The sequence below is a fragment of the Ictidomys tridecemlineatus genome, unplaced genomic scaffold (assembly GCF_052094955.1).
Source record: "Ictidomys tridecemlineatus isolate mIctTri1 unplaced genomic scaffold, mIctTri1.hap1 Scaffold_78, whole genome shotgun sequence".
Classification (NCBI taxonomy): Eukaryota; Metazoa; Chordata; class Mammalia; order Rodentia; family Sciuridae; genus Ictidomys; species Ictidomys tridecemlineatus.
Genome location: NW_027525752.1, coordinates 560,459 through 578,185, shown reverse-complemented (window position 1 = coordinate 578,185; position 17,727 = coordinate 560,459). Strand labels below are relative to the sequence as shown.

Below are 17,727 nucleotides of genomic sequence, written 5' to 3'. Positions count from 1 at the left end.
AGAAGTTTATGTATGGTGTGCCTTATTATAGATTTCTTTGTGCTTACCATGTTTGGTGTTTCCTCAGCTTCTGGAATCTGTTGATTTTATCAGATTGTTTTTCTGTGAATTTTTCTTTTGTCAGATTTGGGAAAGGTTGAGCCTTTATTTCTTGAATTCATCACCCTCTCTTCTTTTCTTACTGAATTCATTGACCAGACTATTAGATCTTTTAATGTTGTCTCACAGGATCGAGAGATTTCTTTTTTTCTCTGTTGTTCAGTTTAAATAATTTCTATTGTTCTCTTTTTTATTTTTCTATTTTTTCTTGGCGGGGTTATTTTTTTTTTGTCTTTTGGAACTGGGGCTCAAACCCAGGGCTAAGTGAATGTGATGCAGACACTTTGCCACTGAGCTACATTCAGCCCTGTATTAATCTCTTTTTTAGTTCATTGTTTCTTCTATTATCTACATTTTGCTCTTGAGCACTTCTAATGAGTTTTTAATTTAGGTTATTGAATTTTTCAATTCTAAATTTCTATTTTTTTATATTTGTGTTTCTTTGATGAGATATTTTATTTTCTCATTTGTTTCAAGGGTGTTTGAAGGATCCTTGAAGAACTTTTTATACCTTTTGTCTTTGTACTTTAAAAGTCTTGTCATATTTTTCCAAAATCTTTGTCTCTCATATTGGCATCTACTGTGTGTTTCTTCTGAGTTGAGATTTTTCTGATTCTTGGTAAACATTATTTTAAGTTGATTGTGGGATCTTTTCAGAATTAGTTTTATTATAAAAGTCTAGATTGTGTTTAAATCTTGTTACTTGTTACTACCTAGGTGAGACAGTGGTTAGGACTCTGTACCTATTCCTACCCCACTGTACCAGTGTCTGCAAACAGTTGGGGAAGGACCACTGTTTTCTCTTATGGTTTTTGGCTCTTGTCACACAGATTGTGTTTATTGGGTTTGTCCTCTCTTTGCCTTTGTATAGAGAGAGCAGTCTCATCTTGTTATTGTTGTTTTTCTATATTTTTTGGATTGTTTCAGGAGGGAGTACCACTTCATTGACATTCTGAGCTGTAAGCTGCTTTGCCAGTCTGGGATATATAGGCAGCAAAGAAAGCAAAGCCAGCTACTCACTGCCAGTTCTTTTCTGGAGGCCTGAGGTCTTCATATAGTCCTACTTCATTTCCACTTTTTAGAGCTTCCTGATGTCCATTTCATCCATTTTCTCTAGAGTTTTTAAATGTAATAAGCAAGAATAAGATGAAATGAACCAACTCCATCTGCTCTTGCCATGCAGACTAATTGTAAGGTAGTTAAATTTGTCAACTCCTTTATGGTTTGTACCTTTTTTGTTTTATTATGTTTTCTCATAATTCCTAGTGTATACCAAGTTTATGAACTCCTGTATTTTTCTTCTGATAGATTTAAAGTTTGTTTTCTACATTTAAATCTTAAATCTTTCCTAAATTTTTTGTTGAGATGAGGAAGCAAAATTCTGCAAAGTTTTGGGAACCTAGTAGGTAGAACGATAAGGATGGCAAAATAAACATAGAACCCCAATATTTTAATATATTTCAAACTAAAAACTAGGAATTAAAATATTTATCAATTTGATGTTTTATAATTTGTTGTTATAAAATTTATTTTAATGTTTTTTTAATCAAGTGAACTGTATTTTCATACATAGCAGATTAGAAACCAGCTTGTCCTCTAGTCCAATTCTCTTTATGTTACAGATTTTGTCACTAAAGCTGCCATATTTCTGTATTGATTATACTTTGCTCTCGAGTATATTGCATTGTTTTATAGCTTACTTACATCTTTAACCCCTTCATCTCTTACCCAGTATTCTTTTTTGTTTTGAAGAATTATAAAGAAAAGAAATTTAAAATGCTTGTGAAAGTGTGGAATAAAAATCTAAGACATGAGAAAAATGATTTGTAGTGTATCTTTCTATCAGTACAGAAAAATACATTTTAACTTATATATTTTGTGAAAGTCTCAGCCTCTTCCATCATAACTTAACTTTATCCAAGATAAAACCATTATCTTGCTCAGTACAATATTATATACCTCTTTCATAAATCAGTTATGGATGATTTTTTTGAAAGTTTATAGTTCACCAAGGTGCTTAAGTGTAAATATAATTTTTAGGTTTAAATCTTTTTTTTTTTTGCCATGCTGGGGATAGAACCCAGGTTTTTCCACACACTAGGCAAGTCTTACGCCACTTGACTCCATCCCCAGTCTAGTGTAGATAGAGTTTTTAAAAACCAGTTGAAAACCCCAAAGTTTTTCATTAGGCACTGCTATCTAAGCTAGAGAAAGAGTAAGAATAAAGGCCAAGTTGGGTAGGAGAAGGGTATTACTGTAATACAGCTGATAAATCGAAAGAAAATAGAAAAATTGTGATCTTTAGGTATAATTAAGGACAAAAAGTGGGCTCTAACAAAAGAGGTGAAAGATCTATACAATGAAAACTACAGAACCCTGAAAAAAGAAATAGAAGAAGACCTTAGAAGATGGAACGACTTACCTTGCTCATGGATTAGTAGAATTAATATTATTAAGATGGCCATATTATCAAAAGCAATTTACAGATTCAATGCAATTCCCATCAAAATCCCAATGACATTCCTTGCAGAAATTGAAAAAGCAATCATGAAATTCATCTGGAAAAATAAGAGACCCAGAATAGCTAAAGTAATTCTAAGCAGGAAGAGTGAAATTGGTGGTATCGCGATTCAAGATTTTAAACTATACTATAGAACAATAGTAACAAAACAGCATGGTACTGGCACCAAAACAGGCAGGTGGACCAATGATACAGAATAGAGAACACAGAGACCAATCCACAAAATTACAACTATCTTATATTTGACAAAGGTGCTAAAACCATGCAATGGAGAAAGGATAACATCTTCAACAAATGGTTCTGCGAGAACTGGAAATCCATATGCAACAAAATAAAATTGAATCCCTCTCTCTCACCATGCACAAAAGTGAACTCAAAATGAATCAAGGAGCTAGGAATCATACCAGAGACACTGCGTCTAATAGAAGATAAAGTTGGCCCTAATCTTCATCACATGGGGGCAGGTTCCAAATTTCTTAATAAGACACCTATAGCATAAGAGTTAAAACCAAGAATCAACAAATGGGATGAATTCAAACTAAAAAGTTTTTTCTCAGCAAGAGAAATAATATGTGAGGTGAATAGGGATCCTACATCCTGGGAACAAATTTTTACCCCTCAAACATCAGATAGAGCTCTAATCTCTAGAATATACAAAGAACTCAAAAAGTTAAACAACAAAAAAGCAAATAACCCAAACAATAAATGGGCCAAGGACTTGAACAGAAACTTCTCAGAAGAGGATATATAATCAATCAACAAATACATGAAAAAATGCTCACCATCTCTAGCAGTCAGAGAAATGCAAATTAAAACTACTCTAAGATACCATCTCACTCCAATAAGAATGGCAGCCATTATGAAGTCAAACAACAATAAGCGCTGGCGAGGATGCACGGGGGTGGGGGGGGAAGGTACACTCATACATTGCTAGTGGGACTGCAAATTGGTGCAGCCAATTTGGAAAGCAGTATGGAGATTCCTTGGAAAGCTGGGAATGGAACCACCATTTGACCCAGCTATTGCCCTTCTTGGACTATACCCAAAAGACCTTAAAAGAGCATACTACAGGGATACAGCCACATCAATGTTTATGGCAGCATAATTCACAATAGCTAGAATGTGGAACCAACCTAGATGCTCTTCAATAGATGAATGGATTAAAAATGTGGCATTTATGCATAATGGAATATTACTCGGCACTAAAAAATAATAAGATCATGGCATTTGCAGGCAAATGGATGGCATTAGAGCAGATTATGCTAAGTGAAGTTAGCAAATCCCTAAAAAACAAATGCCAAATGTCTTCTCTGATATAAGGCGGGTGACTCAAAATGAGACAGGGAGGAAGAGCATGAGAAAAAGGCTACCATTAAATAGGGAAGAGAGGTGGGAGGGAAAAAGAGGGTAAAGGGGAGTTGCATGAAAGATGGAAGAAGAACCTCATTATTATACAGAATACATATATGATGTTGTAATGACAAAAAGAAAAAAAAGTGTGTCACATTACATTAGAAAGAGAGAAAGGATGTGAGAGGAGGGGAGGAGTAATGAGGATAGGAAGGACAGCAGAATAGTATAGACAATATGATTGATGTATGTACATTCCATGTATGTATTATATGTCAAAATACATTCTGCTATCATGTATGACTAAAAATAAATAAAAATAAATAAATAAATAACTCTCTCTCTCTCTCTCTCTCTCTCTCTCTCTCTCTCTCTCTCTCTTTAAAAAAAGAGAAGAAACATTAGTTTGGCAAACTTGAAATATAGGAGGCTTTAACCAGAAATGGGGATGTTTGTGCTGTTGTTTCTGGTAGTATAGATAGGGATTGATGACACCACCTGGAGTCTGTACAGCTACATTAGCCTGGGGTTTCAATCTCCCTGCTCATGCTGTTATTATTAAGGTAGGAGCTTACTTTCTTTTTATACAGATTCGTGTGAGTGTTAAAACAAACCTATGGATTGATTTATTTAGAAAAAATATTGTGATTTGGCTGTTTCTTTGAATGTTAATTTATATAAGAGAAAAAATATTTTCTCCAATAAAATTCAGTTTATATTGTAAAAATGTAACTATCACAGATGATGAAGGGATTAGTTAAAATACACTTTTGAGATCTTACTGTATTTGTCCAATTTCAGTATTCAGCTCTTCAGAATTATATTTATGTATATTTATGTAAATTTTTATTAACTTTTCCTTATCTAGGGAACACAAATATATGCTGCAAAAAGAGGCTCCTTTATTGACCTTGGAATTTTAGATGTCATGCAGATATTTGGCCGAGCTGGACAACCACAATTTGACAAATTTGGGGAAGGAGTCATTATAACAACACATGATAAACTCAGCCATTACCTCACTCTGCTCACTGAACAAAACCCAATTGAGAGTCATTTTCTTTTTTTTTTCCAAGATTTAATGTACATTTATTCTTAACACGTGGAACATATAGTATAAAGATTTCATACTGAATACATGATATTCATTAAGCCAAAAAAGGAAAAAAAGGAGGAATTTACATCAAGTTTTAGCTACATTGTTGAAATACAAATATGCAGATTTTATCACTGAAAAAATCTCAATTGTGTTTCTTCATCAGGAATTTCAACTGAACCTAGAACTTTTTCACACCTCGATTAGAAAGAAAACAAAACAAAACAAAAACCCAGAAAAAAATAAACTATAAGTTGATTGGCTGCAGAGACAGCAAGGACTTTTTACAGAGACCTGTACAGCATTACACCAAGAGGGGCGATGTCTGGCAAGAGACTAAATAGCTGTGTCTCGCTTTGTGCAGGTCACCAACTTGTTAACTCGTCATACTATAAAGGGGTAGCTGGGAGAGGGACCAAACTGTGGGGATCCAAGGGTATGTGCAATGTACAACGTCATATATATACACACGTGGCAGCGCAGTCGCTGAAGGTAAAGGTTAAAACCAGTTCTAAGAGGTGATCTCAGGGTTATTCATACAATCAAGGAGGAGAGAAAGAGGTCAGGGTGTTGTAGGTTCACACATGATACTTTGGGGGAAAAGCCTTTTTTTTTTCTCCTCAACGTTTAACTAAAAACATTTTTAAAAACTACAGCTTGCTGCTGACCCAGCGTCTTCTCTCATTTCCATGTGAGACATTATTATTACAGTATGTTTACAGTATCAGGTGTACAGTACAGTACATGAAAGGGTCTATACTCTACTGCACAGGCCTCTCCAGTGAACAGGGTCTGCTCACAACTGCGAACTTCTCGGCTCCTGCGAGATTGTGAATGTACAACGATAAACCACACACAGTTCAGCAGTCACCTTTTTGTCCTTCAGAGTTTTTTTTTGTCTTTCTTTCTTTCTTTCTTTCTTTCTTTCTTTCTTTCTTTCTTTCTTTCTTTCTTTCTTTCTTTCTTTCTTTCTTTCTTTCTTTCTTTCTTTCTTTCTTTTCCATTAAAAACAGTTATGAAATGTGGCATCCCGTTGATGCAAGGACCGGGGAAGCCATTTTTAGTTTGTTTTTTTGTTTTTTTTTTTCCCCAAACTCACTGTAAACAACAGTAACTTTGGTTAAAATAAAAAAGTCTTCTATGTAGGCAGAGCTTTGTATTTTCAAATAGGGTGGGGTCCTGAGGGGGAGTAAGGTAAGGACAGGAACAGAAGGGTGTGAGGAGTGGGGAAGTGGGGGAGGAAAGAGAAAACAGGAGAGACTTTTTTCCCAAGGGAGAAGCTGGACAGCACAGGGTAAACTGGATTCTGAGGTGGTTTTGCATAAATAAAGGGCAACAGTCAGTTTCTAAGTTCTCCACACACGCACACACACACGGGGGGTGGGGGGGAGGTGTCCCACGGCTGTCATGACTGGCCAATCAAAAACAGTACATCACAAATGACTTGTGAAACTAATGAGTTCATCAATGGTGACACTGAGATGTCCAACAGCCGCGACTCATACAGAGTGAACTCGGAGTGGTTCTCGTCCACCTTGGCCAGGGCAAGCAGTGCGCGAGCAGCCCGCCGCATCATGTCCACACTAGTTGGCTCAAAGGGTGGGTTCTGCATGTGCAGGAGGCTGGCCTGGCTCTGTTGGAATTGCGTGGCAGCAAGGCTGTCCTCGAGGAAGCCCAGGAGGTTGCCGATGCTGCCCTTCTGCACTGCAATGGCACGGGCTGCCAGGCTGTCCCCCTGCGCCAGGTTGGCCAGCAGTACCACGGCCATCTCCCGGCACACTGGGTTCTTTCGGTCACTGAGGAAGCGCACCATGGTGCTATATAACTTCTCCAGGCGGCTGAAGGGGGGTGTGGCCAGAATCAGGTCCACATTGTTGTCCTGGATGCTGAGTTTGCTGAGGGTTTCCAAGACCAGTCTCTGGGGGGAGAGGACGGCATTGGGGCCCAGGGTGGAGAAAGGGTCCTGGGCTTCAGCTGAAGGCCAAACTGCCCAGTGTAGGAGTCCGTCCAGGACAGGCAGGCAAATGCTCTCAGGGTATGAGGAGAGGTCCAATTGCCCCGAGATGTTGGCGAGCGTGACCAAGGTGTTTTCCCGGAGCATCTCCAAGCAGTCCCACCACCACTCCACTTTGTTGCAGCTCACCCCTTGGTCCTGTTCCTCCTCCTTCTCATAAGTTAGTGGTGCCTGCTCTCGTTCTGGTGCTTGTGGTGCAGCAGGATCAGCTTGCCTAGGATGAGCAGCAGCCCTGGGTGTTTAGACATCTCAAAATCATTGCCTGGCACAAATGACAGGCTTCGGATGGTATTGGAGACACAGACACAGCGCTTGGCAAGGGAATCCTACCAATCCAGAAGGGTACACAGTGGGGTCTCATCCTTACTGTGGGGTTCATCCTCTAGGATCTTGATGTTCCGGTGGCTCTGTGCTGGGTTAATGCCAAATGGAAATTTGCTGCTTTCCTTGGTGGCTTCTGCACTTTTAGCTCCCTCCTCTGTCAACGTGCTAGATCGAGTAGACAACATGTCATCCATAGTGGTTGTGATCCGTTTTTCTGGAGGGCCATCAGGTGGGGGTCCCTCTTGTTCTGTCGTCCCTGGCACACCCTCTACTGTTATGACATGTTTCCGGGGGGCTGTTGGACAGGGCACAGGAGGCCGGGAAGGCAGCAGCTCTGTCTTGCTCTCAAAGTGGGTCTGGATATGCTCAGTGGTGTCCCCCCCACCAATCCGCCAGTGCAGCAGGCCACTGTCAAACTCCTGTACACGCCCAAGCTTATCTGAGCAGTCCACCACAAACGGGTCATTCTTCTGTACGATCTTTACCGGAAGCTTGTCAAACTTACTGATTAGCTTCTCCTCACAATTCTCGGGAGCTGGCTTGTCCTTGCCTAAAAAGGCCATCTCCTCATAATTTTCAACTGTCTCCTCTTCTTCTTCTTCCTCTAGTTTAGGACCTAGAAGTTCTTCTTCTTCTTCTTCCCCCTCCCTGGGGGATGGACTAGACACCTTGCTGAATCTCCCAGGATCCAGAAGTGTTCTCTGTCCTGGGTCACCCACCTCATACTCCTTTAAAATGCCAAAGATCTCAATCAGGCTTCGTCGGAAATATTCCACAAGGAGCTCCAGCAACCCTGGGAGCTGACTGAGGTTGAAGGACATAATGCTGTTGTCATCATATAGCAGGATGTTAATGGTGTCTAATGCCCACGTGCTCTCTGCCAGAAGCCCAGACTTGAGGGACATCATTACCCGCCATGCCTCCGGGGTTCCAATGTCTTTCATTGTGAGCCGCCTTCTCTGCTTCAACACAGGCTGTGTAGCTTCAACAGAGCCAGGTGGGAAGGTGATATCGCGCCGAATCATGGGGGGCTGAGGAATGTGATTCTGCATGCTTGGTGGGGGCTGGTAGTTGGATGGAGGGGGCCTTGTCATGGTGGGCACAGGGGCAGAGGGACCATATGGAGGCTGGCGTGTGCCATGGGAAGGCCAAGGGCCTTCGTGGTTGGCCCTCTGATCCGTGTGCAGCATTTCATCTGTTCGGTTCACACCATGATAAGCAGGACCCTGGGGGGCAGAGCCTGTGCTCTGCCTGTTGGCATAATTATAGGTCATGTCATTACGCCCCTGCCACATGGTGCCTTGCTGAGCAACTTCAGCTGATGCCTGTATGGGGCCACCCATCATTTGCGGTGGCATGTTCTGCTGGGCATTGGAGCCAGGGGGTGCAGAGACTCGGTCTCGGCCAAACTGGAATGGAAATTGGTTCTGGGGGCTGCCTGCTGGTCGGCGCTCAGTAGCAGCAGTGGCAGTAGCAGGATAGGCATTGCCGTACTGGTTGTACACATCTTGCTGAGGGGAAGGCTGGGCAGCTTGTTGCTGGGTGGCAGACTGAGACTGGGCGGGGGGCAACTGCTGCTGTTGAGGCTGCCCCTGCCCAGTGCTGTATGGCATGCTGTACATCTCTCCTTCATGCTGTTTGGCAGGAGGGCCGTATGTGCCATCCATTGGCCGCTTATAATTCTGCTGTTGCTGCTGATACATTGTGGTCTGCTGGCTGGGAAAGGGGCTACCGGAAGGGGTGCCTTGGGTGGAGAACTGATTGCCATAGGAATCATGTCGTTGCTGCTGCTGCTGTTGCTGCTGCGGGGGGTAGTGGCTAGGAGAATACATCCCTGAGTCTGGGGTAGAAGGCATGAGATTGGGCTGGGGGGCCCCAGTGCCCATATTTCCCTCAGGCCCTATTCCAGGCTCCGTCCTCACTCTGTCATAAGGACCTCCATAGGGGTAATGCTGCCGTGGTCCCATAGCCACATTTCCGAGCCCAGGGCCTACAGCTCGGCTGTAGGGGTCACCCATACCGCCAATGGGGCCCTGCCCTGAGGACATGAAGGAATCACTCCCTGGAGCTTTCCTCATGCTGCCATAAGGATCCTTATTTGGCTCATAGGACATGCGCCCCATCATGTCAGAGGTATTCATACTGGGCTGATACCCAGGGTTTGGAGTCATGGAATTCCGTTTATGGAATGTGGGGTCACTTCCATCAGGAAAGGCATCCTGGATCCCGACTGAATTGCTCCTACTCATGCCTGGCAAGGGGGGGATCTGACTGTGTGGTGTGGATGCTGGAGTTGGTGGCTTCAGGTCTCCTCCTTCTGCCATGGAACTGCTGGTTGACTGAGGAGTCTGAGGCCCCTGCATAGACCCTGATCCCGCAGGAGAGGGGGTTGAATCTTGGGCTGGGACTTCTTGGAATCAGCAGCTGCAAAGATGTCTGGGGGAGGATCTTCTCCCCGCTCACTCTTGCATTCAAAGGCATAGAGACATTGGATACACTGCTTTTTCAAGGAGCTGGCAGCACTGCTTGATGTGCCCACATTGAGGTTGGTTGCAAGTTCCCACCATTTTTTGTTCTTGTTGACCTGAGTCAATCCACCAATCTCCTTCACAGACACATAGAGGCGATAGAGGTCCAGAGGTTTCCTACCCACTGCTGGCAGATTTGTCATACCCATGGCCTTCTCCTCTGTGAAGGCCAGATAACGGTCCACCCACATTTTCCTCTCAGGCTCACCACCAAGCTCATACAACTTGGTGATCTTCTCATTAGTTGTAGTAGAAGAACTGGACTTCTTGGATTTAGATTCTGTCTTGGGTGTCCCATCTGCCTTATTGTTCATTTTGGTAGCTGGAGTTAACTTGACGTCCCTAAGACCCATCATCTCTGGGCTGGCTGCCATCCCTGCTGAATTGTTGGCCATGGTTCCACCCATGGGATATGGGGGTCCCTGAGGGTTGATCATGCCAGCCATACTATTAATTCCTTGTCCATAGGGAGGTCCAGTTCCCATCATGCCCCCTTGACTCATATTGGGATAGCCTGGTGGCCTGTTTTGGATAGAGTGGCCAACTCATGCCGCAACATGCATGGCGACAGCAGATTCTTGAGTTTTCCGGTTCATGCCCCCTGGTGGGGGACACATCCCTGACCCAACCTGAGGTGGCATATTGGCCATATTTGGGCCATAAGGCCTGTTTCCCATGGAGGCATGACTCATTCTCCCTGGAGGAAGTGTGCCATAAGGTGGGATGCCTGGTTGCCCATGCATCTGACCTCCAGCACCCATGGGGTTCATGCTTCCAGCCATGCCTGCACTGGGATAGTTGGCATTGTGCAAGGCATTGTAGTTTGGCTGCCTGGGGTAGCCTCCTTGTGGGCCATACTGATCCCCTTGGGGACCATAGCTCCCCATGGAATTTTGCTGGTAGGAACCCATGCCTGTGTGCATCTGTCCTCCAGAAGGCTGACGCGGAGATAAGGCCGAGCCGGGCTGCGGGGAACTGTACTAGGGCATCTGGGGGTTCCTCTGCATATAACCTCGATCTTGGGCAATGCTTGATTGGTTCATGGAAGGATGTATGATGCTGTCTGACTGGCCACTGGGTGGCCGAGGTGGCATCTGGTTGCCTGGCACTGCAGCAGGCGAGAGTGGTCCTGAGCGAGACTGAGCAACACTGACAGGAGAGCCAACAGGGGACGGGGAGGGGCCTTGGATGCCAGGTAGGTGAGGGGAGGTATGAGGAGAGAAAGGAGACTGAGCTGGATTACTCTGCTCTCCTTGGCTGCTGGAAATCCCTGATGTGCTCACTCCAGGACTCAGAGCTCCTTCTGTCCCCATGGGGAGATCATCTATTGAACCAGACAGATCAGGCAAGCTGGAGGGTCTTGACTGAAGACTCAGGTTCATATCTTCTTGCCCTCCCTTACTGGAGGTCATTGAGGGGGCTGAGGCTGCCTGAGACCCAAAAGAATCTTGAGAAAGCTCCTGTGGTGGAGGGAAGCGCTGCTGGGAGTAGGCAGTTTGCTGGGACTGCTGAGACTGGGGCTGAGGATATGCAGCCTGCTGGGAGAGCTTTGAGGATGCTGGCTGCTGAGGTTGCTGCTGCTGGTAGGGAGACTGTGCCTGCGGCTGCGAGTAAGGGGGTTGGCTCTGGGGATGCTGCTGTGTCGTGGACTGCTGGGAAGGGTACGAAGTTGGGGATTGCTGATGTGGAGGCTGAGATGGCTGCTGGGAATATGGAGGCTGAGAGGACTGGAGCTGTGGTGGCTGAGACTGTGGCTGCTGTTGATATGAAGGTTGAGCGTGAGGGGTCTGGGATGGTGGTTGCTGGGAGTAGGGTGGCTGCTGCTGCTGAGGGTGAGGACTTTGCTGGTTGTAATATGGAGTCTGGCCCTGTTGACCATATCCACTGGGGCCTTGTTGTCCATAAGGAGGAATCTGCTGTGCATAAGAGAGGCTGCCCATGGCACTCTGCGCCCGGCCCTGCATGGTCATCGGGTACCGCTGCGGAGTCTGGGACCCATATGGCTGCCCTGGGTACCCATGTCCTTGCTGCGGTCCTGAAGGAGGTCCCTGTTGTTGCGAGTATGGGTTAGTCCCGCCATATGGCTGAGGTCTCATCTTGCCCATCTGATCCATTGGACTGGATGGCTGAGGGGTCCGGGAGAGCGGCTGCCCCCCGCCGCCGCTGCTCCCGGGGCTCATGGGCGCGTGGTGGCTTCTTTGTTGGGCCCTGCCGCCGCCGCACCAGCAGCAGCCCCCCAGCACTGCGAGGCCATGTCCGCCGGGCCCTTGCCCGTGCCCCCGTCCTGGGGCCAGCCGCTGTAGTCGCCCCCGGGGTAGCCCTGGTAGCCCCGGGCCGAGCTGGGCGACGTGAGCAGTTGGTTGAGAGTGGGGGTGGCGGTGGGCTGGGGAGTTCCCCCGCCGGCCGCTGAGGGGCCGCCTCCCCCCATGGCCCCGAAGCGCTGCTGAGCGAAGGACGAAGGAGGCGGAGGCGCTGGAGGAGGGAGGCGGCTTGGAGCCGGCGGCCGCCGCGCTGGAGAGCCCGGAGTGCCACCTCTCGGGGAGCTCAGCGCGTAGGCCTGGGGGGCGGGGGGTAGGCGCTGCGGTTGGGGTAGTAGGAGTTGCACTGGTGGTTGGGGAAGCCGTGGTCGTGCGAGTTCTGCTGGGGCCCCGCGTAGGGCTCCAGGCCCCCGCCGCCGCCGCTCTGCAGCGCTGCCAGGCCAGGGCTTTGTTGTCCGCCATGTTGTTGGTGGAAGACGGCGGCCGCCACCGCGGCGACGGCAGAGGGGCTCCGGCCGTAGGGTTGCCCGAAACCGTAGGCTGGGGGCGGCAAGGCAGCGGCGGCTGAGTGAGGAGGCGCCCCCACCCCGTCGCTGCTGCCGCCGCCGCCGGGCGGCTCCGTGAGGTTATTGTTCAGGGCGGGCCTAGGGCCCGCGTTCCCGTTCGAGTTCTTCAGGTCCGGCTCCGCGCCGGGCCCGCCGCCGCCGCCGGCCCCGCCGCCGCCACCGCCATTGCTCTCGGCCCCGTCCTGCAGCTCCTTTCCCAGCGGCTGCCCCACGGCGGGGCCCTCGCTTTCCTGCCCGGCGGCTGCCTTCATTTCCCCGCGCTCGGCCGCTGCCGCCTCGCCCCCCGCCTCCTCCCGCTGCTGCTGCTCGGCTTTCTTCAGCTCCGAGGGCGGCGGCGGCGGGTTGCCCAGGCTGCTGGCGGCGGCGGGGGCGACCTGCGCGGCCATGATCCCCGCTGTCTCGTCCGCGGAGAGACCTGGCCCTGTCTTTGTCTTCTCCCCCCCTCCCACCCCGCCCCGGGCCGAGTCCCCCGGGCTGCCCTCCCCACCCGCCCGGGCGGGCCTCGCGGGGCTCAGCTGCTGCGCTGCGCTCGCTCCTCCCCCCCCCCCCCCCCCCCCCCGCCCCGCCGGCTCAGGCTCCGGGCTGGCGGCGGCGGCGGAGGAGGCGCCAGCGGCTCAGCTGCTCCTGGCTCTGTAGGCCCGGGACCCGGCTCTCCCGGCTCATTCCCCCCAAGCCCTTGCCTGGGAATGAGGGGGGCGGTGGAGGCTCCGCTCCCCAGGGCCTGGCCCCGCTGTGACTCTCCGCTTTCTGCTGCCAGAGAAAGGAGGAGGGAGGGAGCTGAGAGTCATTTTCTGGAAAGTGTTGCAGATAACCTAAATTCAGTGGTAAGATCTGATCAGTCAAAAATTGGGATAGAATTGTCAGCTTTAAGAATAACGATAAAGGTTGAGTTGGTTTTTGCTTTGTAGTATTTAGGAATACAGATTATGCTACATAGTCATAAGACAAAAGAGGCTGGGGTGGTGGGGGGCAATATTGTTGATTAACTCACAGCAGTATAAATGTAGACAACTATACTGACAGGAACTCATTGTTAAATGACCACACTTGCAATCTATGAGGTTTTGCTATAGATCAGAAATGCAATCCAAAGTTTACAAATCAGGGAAACAGAAATAGCAATAACTGATATGTTTAGTGCTCAATTGATTAATATTTGTATGAAGTTTTTTCTAAGGTTTATGAAGCTTTCTTGTCTTTATTAGGTCATTTGATTATCTTTGTTATTTAAAATGTGATTGCCTAAATTGAGCAAGAGTATAATGTTTTATTTCAAATGTGTGTGTGTAGGCATGTGGGAGTGTGTGGGGGGAGACTTTAATAATAGGATTTAAATAATGGACCTGGAAAGCATAGGTAACATCTCAACTGGTAAAGAAATTAACATTTTTACAGTTTAGAGTATATATATATCAAACATTCAAATGAATGTTCAAAATTAAGTGCAATGTTTTCATGACATTTTTAATGACTGCACAAGTATTCAACGCTTTCCTACCGCAGTATCCTTTTTTTTTTTAAAGTTAACTCAAATAATTTAGGTAATTTAGCTAAGATGTAAATATTGAATAAATGAATAAAATATTCACAATCATATTTACAATCAAATATTACTTATTGTGTGCAAGTCTATCTGGCGTACTTTGTAAACAGCCTATAGAAATTCTATTCAGGTTATTTACAAGACTCTTTATAGAGAATGAAAGACACACTCTACATTATGTAGTTCTTCTGTTAAGAAGCATATAGTCCAAAAGGAGAAAAAAAGACATGGAAAGAAAATGACAACTTCCATAGAAGTACTTGGTAGAAGGAGAAAATATGTTTGACCTGGGGCTATCAAAAAAGGCTTTTTTCATGATGATAGTAAACTTAGTCTGAGTTCAGAGGATAGATAAGTTTTGAAAGATAAGTTTGAAAGTAAGAAAAAAAAAGCATGAAGAGCACTGGTTTACCTTAACAAAATTACAGGACAACAAAAAGAGATTAGAAAATAAAATTTGACTCCAAAGAAAATATTATCATAGCTCAGTTTTGGCCTCATTGCCTACCCTGATTACATGGTGTAAGTAATTAGGTGTGGGCCAAGAGTGTTTATAATGGGATAAAATCTATTACTGCAAAGTGATGGTAATAGTAGCATAGACTTGAGACTGCCTGGTGCTTCATGTACATTCTCTTATTCTGTCAGAGCTGCTAAGTAGATATTATACTCAGAGAGATGTGTAACTGCCTAAGGTCACTAAGTTATAATTTTTAGAAATAATATTCAAACTGTGGTCTATTTAGCTCTAACCAAGATCTTTTCATTGCTGCTTAAGACTTCTGTAATCTTATTAAAAATGTAATAACTTAAAAAAATACATTACCCTACATTAAGATTCTCCCTTCTTTTCTTCTAAAACCTGAACTAAACATTTTCCAAAATGGTAGCCATAATTTCTCTTAACATTTACAGTAAAAAAGAAAAAATAATCCTGTTTTTCTAAAATTTAGCTTAAAGAGCATGTCAAGGAATACTAAATCTTAGCACACCTAGAATTGGTTCTTGATAGTTTTTGTAAGTGGTAGTCACAATGTGTTGATGTTATTATGCAGAAGACACAAAGTAAGTAAAACAATGCTTTTGTCCTCAGGGAACTCTTTCCTGGGAACAAAAAAGTAGGACCAGTGAAACTGTGTGATCTATCCCTGCGTATAAAAATAGCGCTTAAGTTCATCTCATATTAATTAAAGTACTTGCTAGAAATGTCATTTTCAGAAATGTCAACACACTCTGAGCATAATTCCATTTAGTGATATAAAGGACATTTAAATAATGAAACATATAGATTGAAAATTTTTAGTTACTATAATGAAGTATAGCCATTGCTAAACTTGCTCATATCTTGGTTTACTGGAAGAGCTCCCTGTTACAGTAAATTTTCCTGTTAATGAAACAAACTCCTTTAAATTATAGTTGAATGTGAAATTAAACGTAGTCATCTGTACACATCAAGTGTGAAATTGGTTTATAACATAAATCTGTGCTGCATTCTTAAGATAATGGATTTGTAAGTCCTTAGACTGCAAAAAAATCTTCGCAAGACTCTAAAATATCACTAATCAACATAAAGATTATGTTAGGATAGTAATGTTGCCTTTATTAATATATTTGATTTCATGAATATCAATTTTGACCATGAATTTATAGAAAAATTGGAGAAAATATTTTATGAAGTATAATTTAATGCAAACATTTTATGAGACATCTTTGCTGATTGATGCCTAATGGGGCTGACTCCATAATGATAAAGTTGAGAAGTAACAAATCCCTTTCCTATAAAGAGCCACTTAATTTTGCACTGTGAGAAACACTGATATATTTATTTCAGGCTAATTAAAATGTATTCATGTTGCTCAGTGTATACTCTGTTCTAATCCCTATATTCCATACTTTATAACTTTGTTAATTATTCTATATCCTAACATATACATTCTTTGTGTACACAGAGTTCTTGTCTCTTCAGGATGTTGTACATATACTGGCTCTTGAGTTAAAACCTCCACAGTCTGATTACCCTTCCCACTTCTGATTCTCATTACTCCTCAACATAGGCCTTCTGCCCTAGGAAGCTATTACTCTACTCACTTCACTTATAAAGGCCCAATTTTCTTTTTTATGAAATATAGATGCTCTCATTGTGAAAATTCAGTAAGTGCCTGTTCCAAGTTGGTAAGCAATATAGTATCACTATTTTCTGATGATCCCTTCATATGTAGCCCTACTTAAGCAGTATATATATATATATATATATATATATATATATATATATAAAATTAAAAATTATACTCATGATTATATTTGCTTATTTAGTTTCTAAAAAGTATATAAAGTTGATAGAAACCATATGAATGGTTTTAACTAGTTTTTTAAAACACACATATAGTAAAAATAAATAAGATAACCTTAAAGACTAAAGTTTAAATAGATAAATATTAAGTGACACTTGAGTCTGACTTCTGAATTACCATTGGAGTTGATTTTATTATTGTTAAGGAAGAATTAATTTTATTACACTATACTCTAATGTCACTTTTACATGTTATATTTTTGAGTATCCAGTATTTGCTAGACTCTGGGGATGTTGGGCTTCTATTTGTCATCTTAATTACTTATACATGTCTCACCTCCATGACTAGAGAAGTGAGGTCAGGGACTATACTATTTGTTACCATATCCATTGTACCTTAAAATATACACAGGCTTTTCAGTGATTTGTTATGATTATGGAGATAAATGAATAAATTTCAAAAAGAGGGAGTATGGAAAAAATACTTGTTTTATGAAAGGCTCCTGTTTCAGATAGCCACTAGGCGACAGCAAATATTTTCAAGAAAATTTTTATTTTTGTCACTAGGTGGCATTCAAGGATTAGTCTCAAAATAAGGTGTACCTTTACATTTATTTTTTCTGGATAATCTCTTCCCTTTTAATGAATTTTTAGAAGATTTCCATTACATGATCTAATTTTTGATACCTACTTTTTCTTCTACTCTTATAACTAATAGCAATAGGTAATTATTGATGCTTATTTGATAAGTCTGATTTTTAAATTGTCCTTTATAAAATTTTTGTCTCTTGAGATTTGTATAGTATTTTAAAAGAGCATCATAAGGTCAAAACGGAATGAATATAGGTTGTTATTTTAAAGTAATAACATAAAGTAATAAGAAAATATAGGTCACTATAAAGGAATATATGGGTTATATGACAATACATTTTTTTACTTGCAAATAATAAAATCTGAAATAGGTGAGACTCTCAGCTATTTATCCGTATCATCAAGGCTGGGGAGGCTGAGACAGGAGGACTGCGGGTTCCAAGCCAGCCTCAGCAAAAGCAAGGCACTGAGCAACTTAGTGAGACCCTGTATCTAAATATAATTACAAAATAGGGTTGGGTATGTAGGTCAGAGGTCAAGGGCCCCG

At 43.9% G+C, this 17,727-nt stretch overlaps 2 pseudogenes across 1 annotated transcript in view; one reads left to right on the top strand and one right to left on the bottom strand.

Annotated features, from left to right (window-relative positions):
- Positions 1-6,381: 6,381 nt before the first annotated feature.
- Positions 6,382-13,182, bottom strand: LOC144374620 (AT-rich interactive domain-containing protein 1A pseudogene; annotated as a pseudogene).
- A 143-nt stretch (positions 13,183-13,325) lies between these two features.
- Positions 13,326-17,727, top strand: part of LOC144374621 (activating signal cointegrator 1 complex subunit 3-like) — a 37,039-nt pseudogene continuing 32,637 nt past the window's right edge. Inside the window, exon 1 of the transcript XR_013433975.1 lies at positions 13,326-13,580. The product of XR_013433975.1 is annotated as an activating signal cointegrator 1 complex subunit 3-like (transcript). The remainder of the gene's footprint in view (positions 13,581-17,727) is intronic.